General features: G+C 40.4%; 1 long non-coding RNA gene across 1 annotated transcript; it reads left to right on the top strand.

The window, feature by feature from the left end:
- Nucleotides 1-703: 703 nt before the first annotated feature.
- LOC120225371 lies at nt 704-7,518 on the top strand. The gene is made up of 2 exons (XR_005526788.1): nt 704-821; nt 7,266-7,518. It is a non-coding gene; the product is annotated as an uncharacterized LOC120225371 (long non-coding RNA).
- The last annotated feature ends 271 nt before the right edge of the window (nt 7,519-7,789 follow it).

The following is a 7,789-nucleotide window of genomic DNA, read 5'->3' as shown; positions in this document are numbered from 1 at the left end:
TCTGGCAAATTTATTTAAGCCTTTTTAACCACCAGCAAGTTGACATGTAACACATTTTAAGGAGAAAATCTTGCAATTAGATCAAGTTATATATGTCAAATATTTACATGTCTCTCTATATATATTTATACACACACACATATAGACATGTCTATGTCTATGTATCACCCAATAAGAATTTATTATGGTGAATAATTGAAGTGTTGAGTCTATTGAAAAGAGATAAAGAAGGTGTATTCATTTCTAGGGCTGCCATGACAGCCTATAAATATCACAGACAGGGTGGCTTAGATAACAGAAGTTTATCTTCTCATAGTTCTGGAGGCTAGAAGTTCAAGATCAAGGTGTCACCAGATTTGAGTTCTTCAGAGATCTTTCTCCTTGGGTTGCAGAGAGCTGCCTTCTTGTGTCTTCGCATGGTCACTCCTCAGTCTGTGTGTTTTTTGTTGAACACCAGTCATATTGGATTGGGCCCATCCATATGATCTCATTTTACCTTAATTATCTCTTTAAAGCCCTAACTCACTTCCAGTTTCCAGTCTGGCATGTAAGAAGCTTAGATGTTTCCTAGCAAAAAATAAAAAGCTGAACAATCTAAAAAATCAGCCATTCTTAGATCATTAAGAGCAGTGAGGTCACAGGGCAAGCCACTGTCACTAAGACTGAAGAACTGACAGGTAAATACTGAGAATCACAACTTATCAGGGCTTGTGTCACCATGGGAAGCAGTGCTGGGATGGGGAAATCTGAAGTGTAATGGAAAAATTGTTGGAGGCTAATTGTGGACAAGTCTGAGAAATGAAAACTCCAGGGGGAGCAAGGTATTGTGTCCCCCACCCTGCCTCACACACACACTTTTGTGAGTTGTATCTTTCAGAGCTCTACCAATTTTCACACTGACTACCAGAGATAATTCCTCTCATTCTTCTAACAGAAGAAGAGGAAGATGAACCATTTTGAAATATACCAGAGCACTCTATTCTCCTTAACAAGATCTACCCTCAGGGGAAGGTATTTAACCAGAGCCTAAGCTCCTGAGGTTTTATCACAGCCTAATCCATGTGGGGAAAACGAAATATCCAATGACAGCTGTCTAGATTTCCAGGTCAGAGAAGAGAAATACCCTATTCTAGCTCACTCTAGCCATCCTGGCCCAACTTAAGTGAGAGGGTATGAAAAGCATATGTGAAGTTCCAGTCCGAGAAACATTTGTTCACAAAACTGACACCTAATGAAAGGACTAATCCCTCTCGCCACACCTCACCACTGTAGCACTTTCTTTTATCCAGCACATCATGCCAGGCTGTCAAGAGAATATTATAAGGCCCAATTCTAAATATAGTCACATTCTGAGGTATGAGGAGTTAGAACTTCAATATATGAATTTTAGGGGTAGGGGACATAATTCAGGCCATAAAAGAAGAAAATAAGTATTTGATTTAGTTTACGCTAATAAACTGGCTTTTCATAAATTATTTCATTAGAAAGATACTTATGCCTGGTGGACTCTTATTATTTACTAGAGACATCTTTATTTAGTGTCCCTTCAATTGCACACTACAGACATGTTAATTAAATACATAATAGAAATATTAGTCACCATAATAATGGGGTTGGGGTGAGCAGAAATTGGAAAATGTGATCATGTTCTTTATTTAAGTTTACATTGGTATATAGGCCCTTAGGAAAAACAAATTTCTCTCTTCCAATCTTTCTGCTTCATTAACTTTTCAAATGTCACATGTCATTGCCAATAATTGGATACAGGATATAACTCTTTCAAACTAGTAGATTAAAAGTGGCAAGTGCAAAGTACTTCATTGTATTTTAATTCTCTTCTTCCTGAGGTTACACACTTTGGAAGAGGACTCTGAGAATCTGTTATGGTTTGAGGTTTTGGTAATTGGCTTGAACTCTTGGCTATTGGCAATCTCTTTGTTTATTGAGGAGAAACTTTAACCCAACTTTAATTGGCCACCATAAGCTTGCCCTTTTATTTGTAAATAGTGGCTTATGCTGGGAGAGATGGTAATTCAATAGGGTTCAGAACCTTCTCTTTTCTCAAGACAGGCTTGTTTGCAATTAGAAACTTGATTTTAAGTTGGATAGTACTAACAGTACAGCCTTTCTGCAGAGCTCTACAGTGGCAAGCCGAGTGCTCTTTAAAAAAGTGGTTCTTAATGAGAACTTGACCCTACTCCTGGGTGGCTTTGTTAGGAAATGAATTCTTGTAGTTGAGAAGAATCCAGAAACACTTCTGTAAGGAGGAAGGAAGGCCACATTCTGGAGGTTTCAGTCTCTTCTGGCAGAACTAAACTCAAGTGTTTAAACAACTTGAAAACAGTCCCAAATTTCTTCACTTATTCTCTAAGAGTCTCTCACCACCATTTCCTCCTCCTCCCTCCCTTCCTTCCTTCCTTCCTTCCTTCCTTCCTTCCTTCCTTCCTTCCTTCCTTCCTTCTTTCTTTCTCTCATGTTTCACTTATTTTTGAGAGACAGAGGCAGAGTGCAAGCAGGGGAGGGGCAGAGAGGGAGACACAGAATCTAAAGCAGCATCCAGGGTCTGAGCTTTCAACACAGAGCCCGATGCGGGACTCCAACTCACGAACCATGAGATCATGACCTGAGCTGAAGTTGGATGCTTAACTGACTGAGCCACCCAGGCACCCCTACATCACCATCATTTCTACCCAAAACACAGGAATATAGATGTAATTCTATACTCCAGATTAGTCTTGGACATATTGGAGCCAGCTCTCCAAGTTAGATTTATAAATTAAATGCCAAGGATGACCATGGGCTGCAACAATAAAACACTAATCAAGTGATGAGGGAGCATAAGGTGAGCTGAGGGCAAAGCACAAGCTAACCACACTCTCTGACCCCAGGTGGGATATGTGTGATATTCCTCAGGCACTCCTGGATGCCCAAGAACAAAACAAATGGTTAACTGATAGAGATCACAGTCAAGCAAGAGATGAGTTTCCATCAGTTTACAAATATCTTAGTTATCAAAAGCATAATCTCCAGAAACGTATAGACTCAGTTTCCTGGAGCCCCAACATCACCCCTCCATAGTGATGTGGGAAACAAAGGCAAGAAGTAAATGACAGATAAAATTAAATGTCCTCATAACCTTCAGCCCATTGACAAATAATGGAGGCAAATACAGAGTATAACATTTATCAAGAAATGTCCTACTGTCCTAATGTTAATGCTTACTAGAGGGCAAACAACCTTAGCTTGACAATAGCAATGCTCCTGGCATCTTATGATTCCTCTTAACATACCAAAGTCCTTCTGGAGGCCATAAAAGTCCTTGTGAAAGCCTCCCTTTTGCCTTTACCTCCCCCAACTCCATACTATATAACCAGTCACTCTTTACAACTCCAGTGCAGCTATTTCTGCCCATGGCTCCTGTCCCTGTGCTTTAATAAAATCACTTTTTTTTTTTGCACCAAAGACATCAGCTCTGAACCCCTATCACTCCAAAACCCCATCAAACTGCATATCTAAACATACAACTAGACTAAAGTAATTAAATACATTAAAACTTTGGATTATGAGCAACTTGTTCTCCACTATTCTAACTTGATAAACAAGCCATGTCTTGTAATACAACAGTACACGATGCCAAATGTCACATGATCACAACTGAGCCAATGATTCTTGAAATTCGCTTTGATACATAAGTGCTTTGGATTACAAGCATGTTTCTGGAATGAATTATGTTCATGAGCCAAAGTTTTACTGTATATCATCCCACTTCACTTTGGAAACTATGAGAATATACATGTCTGCTCAATTATAGGCACTATAGCAACCTAGGAGCATACATAAGGCAGCCTTTTTAGGGAGTCTTGTAATGAATGATAAGTGTCGGTTTTGAGAACTTTCAGCAAAATTTGATTGATAAATCAAATAGAGGAAAGAGGCAGCTTGGTTGAAAGATGGGATTGGGATGAGTAAATACACATTATTAAATACCTATAGAATCAATTTGGAAAAACATGAGTTTTCTTTTTGTTCTCTTCAACATTTTGAGTATCTGTCTCTTCATGGAGGCAGATGATCTACAGCTGAGTTCTGAAAGTTCTCTGAGCTGCATGAGTGAGGCGTGTCCCTGTTTGTGTTCCTTCCCTTTATTGTTTGGCGTTCTCTTTTACACATGAACCCTGGATCCTGTGAGGCTGAGCTCCAGAATTCATGCCCACAGTACCTCACTGAATGTCCTCTCAGGTGTTTCATATATACAATTTCTTAAGCATATCATTAATTCTTAACCCATAAGGTAATAGAAAAGATTTTATTTTTCCACCTTGCTGATGATGTGGAAAATGTTGAGGTTCGGAGCTGATGGCAACAAGGGATTCTTGAGACATCTTCAGTGCAAAAAGAGGGTTTTATTAAAATAGGGGGACAGAGGGGCGCCTGGGTGGCTTAGTCGGTTAAGCGTCCGACTTTCACTTAGGTCATGATCTTGCGGTTCGTGGGTTTGAGCCCCGCGTCGGGCTCTGTGCTGACAGCCAGCTCAGAGCCTGGAGCCTGTTTCAGAGTCTGTGTCTCCCTCTCTCTCTGACCCTCCCCTGCTCACACTGTCTCTCTCTCTCTCCTAGAAATAAATAAAATATATATATATATATAAAAAAAATAAAATAGGGGGACAGGACCTGTGGGCAGAAAGAGCTGCACTTGGGTTGTGAGAGGTGACTGATCATATAAGATTTTCTATCATATGAAGGGGAGGGTGGTGTAAGGGTCCCAGGAAACTGAATCTATTGGTTTCTAGAAGTTTGACCATTGATATAATTGCTTTTTTTCTTGTAAGTCATTAAGACAGTTGTAAAGTGATAGAGACTCTGGCCTGCAGGACTGTTATCTCTATCAGTTAACCCCTTGTTTTTCTTCTAGCAAAGTATTAACATTAAGACAATTGGGCATTCTGAAAGAATGTCACTTTGCTGTTTCAAGGACTTGTTAATGGATTGTAAGTTGTAAAGAATTTAATTTTTTCTCTTTTGCCTTTGTTTACCATTATCATAGATGAAGAAACAAAATCCCACATGTTACACAGCTGTGTAAACTTTAAATCCATTGCTATTTCCATTTTTTCATGTATAGCCTTTGCTTGATCCCTCTGGATCTTTTTCACGCTGGGGTCAGTCTAAAACATACAGCTGATAGGACAATGTGTTGTCCCTCACGCCCAACAGTTGCATTTAAAAAAAATTTTTAATGTTTATTTTTGAGAGACAGCGGGGGGCGGGGTGGGGAGCAGAGAGAGAGAGGGAGACACAGAATTTGAAGCAGGCTCCAGTCTCTGAGCTGTCAGCACAGAGCCCGACGTGGGGCTTGAACCCAGGAACTGTGAGATCATAACCTGAACTGAAGTCTGGCACTTAACTGACTGAGCCACCTAGGCATCCCAACAGTTGCGTATTTAACAGGAGTATTGGATATCTTTATGTAAAAGAAATGATTATCAGTGAGATTGCTAGACCACTTGCATGTTAATGTAATTTCTGGGTATAATAGAGCAGAAGTCTCCTTAGCTTGCTGCCCCAGCATTAAAAATTGAGTTATTCCTGAGATTGTAAATATGTAACGGAACCTGGTCTGGATCACCCGACAGAGGAACCAAGCAGCACTCAAAGATCATGGAAGGCAGGATGTTTATTTTACACGGGTGGGCTCAGAGGAGATCATTCCCAAGGTCTGAGTCCCAAGCAGAAGCAAAGGGGACAATTTATAGTCTGTTACTTCCGCATTCTGCGTGAGTAGTAATTTGGCGGGCGAAGCAAGCCAGGTGGGAAGAAAAACCCTGAAGGGGAGTCTTCGGTCAGGGATAGGAATTTCCCTATCAGTTTTGTCAGCCATCTTATAACAGCAGATTTTTCCCTATCAAATAAAAAGCTAAATGTGGAGTGTCCCATCTTCTCAGACTTTTGGTGGCAGGGTGCACTACTAACTGCAGAGGAAAGCCACAGATAAAGCCATTATAACAAAACCTCACAGAAGGGCAGTGCTAGAAGGCACCTTAGCAGCCATCCAGCCTGGAGACTCACTCAAGGTCAAGGAAGCTGAGGCCAAGTGGGGGGCTGAGGGTGGGGTGGAGATCCTGCCCAAATCTAATGATCAGCTGGCAGGAGAGCTGAGGTTAGGGCCCGGGTGTCTCTCTTCATGTTTTATTGGAATTCTCACAGCTGACACATTTGTACCTAAATTCAGAATAAATTTCTACTCTGTGAGATGCTTGTACAAATAGAATTAGAAAGTAATGAAGATGTTAATAAAAACCAGGCTCTGCCAAGGAGAGCTAACATAGCATTACTTCAGATATATGTGTACATTAACCTAGAAAGGCACATTCCATGGCTGAGTAAAAAGGATTTGCAAATGACAGAGTTCAAACAGGCTTATTGTCTGAAAAAGAACACAGTGCACTATTTTGAGTCTTGCCTGCAAGCAGGATGCATATTTCAATTAGTCAATCAGCAAGTGATCATCAAGCACTGTATGGGCCCAGTGCTGTGCAAAGCCTCATGAAGGATGCTAAGAAGGGTTCCCACCCACAGGGAGATTTAATGTGGTTGGGAGTCATAACTAATGCCCACAAAATAATTAGAAGCAATTAAATACAACATAGAATGGTGTTGACTCAAACTTCAACAGATGAAATCTGGATGTTCAGTCCTCTCCTACCCCCTTTCCTACAATCACAACTTTAGCTGTGTTTGCTCAATAAGCAAAATGGGGAAATGTCAGCAATTTCTTGCTCAGGTAGGATGACATTGTGTGGGAACAATTCTTGGCACAGAAAGTAAGATCCCTGGTCTAAACTCAGAACTAGCTCTTTCTCCAGCCCAACCTTGTATATTTTAGTTATTCTGTCTTATATTTATATAAGACTTATATATTTAGCTTTTCTGTATTTATATATTTAGCTATTCTGTACCAAACTCTCTTGCTGTAATCAACATCAACCTTTTTATTTATTTTAATTATTTTTTAATAATTAAACATTAAAAATTGTTTACTTATTTATTTTAGAGACAGAAAGAGAGAGAGTACACATTCAAATGGGGGAGGGGTAGAGACAGAAGGAGAGAAAGAATCCCAGGGACAGAAAGAGATGTGGGGGTTGGTCCCACAAATCATGAGATTACAACCTGAGCCAAAACTAAGAGTTGACACTTAACCCACTGAGCCACCCAGGCACACCAAGGTCAATCTGTTTTAAGGTTTGAACTTGTTTTGTCTTATAGCTTGCATCTGGCTTGTCCCTTTGGAGACCTTTCATAAAAGATGAATCTCTTGACTGGATTTCTGGCATGGCCTTCTACTGGAGCCTCAGTGCTATTCTTTTGATTCTGATGGTGACCTCTTCAACAGGGACAGTTTACATCCATCCAGTGGATGAGTTCTCTTCACTTATGGGAACAGTCAAGCCTCTAGCATGTCACCAAAATGCTTACCTGTGGGTCTGGGATTTCTTTGCAAAAAGCATCTGACTATTCATTCAATCCTTCATGTATTCATTTTTCAAACAACTCTCAAGGAGTTACTAACCTGGGTACTATGCTAGATGTCAGAGCTACAGAAACATTGAAATATGGTTCCTGCCTCAAGGTGCTTGTTCTCAGTCTAGTGTGGGAGACTGATAATAATACAGGGTAGTATGACGTGTTGAGTTAGAGTTTTGGGAGATGTAATCATAGGGCACTTTGGAAACACAGCTGTGGAATGCTGGTCCAGACTGGGAAGGTGTATGTGTCAAAGGTGGCATGGG

This window comes from Hyaena hyaena, unplaced genomic scaffold, assembly GCF_003009895.1.
Source record: "Hyaena hyaena isolate Hyena2069 unplaced genomic scaffold, ASM300989v1 scaffold_1378, whole genome shotgun sequence".
NCBI classification, from domain to species: domain Eukaryota; kingdom Metazoa; phylum Chordata; class Mammalia; order Carnivora; family Hyaenidae; genus Hyaena; species Hyaena hyaena.
This window is presented reverse-complemented; position numbering and strand designations above follow the sequence as displayed.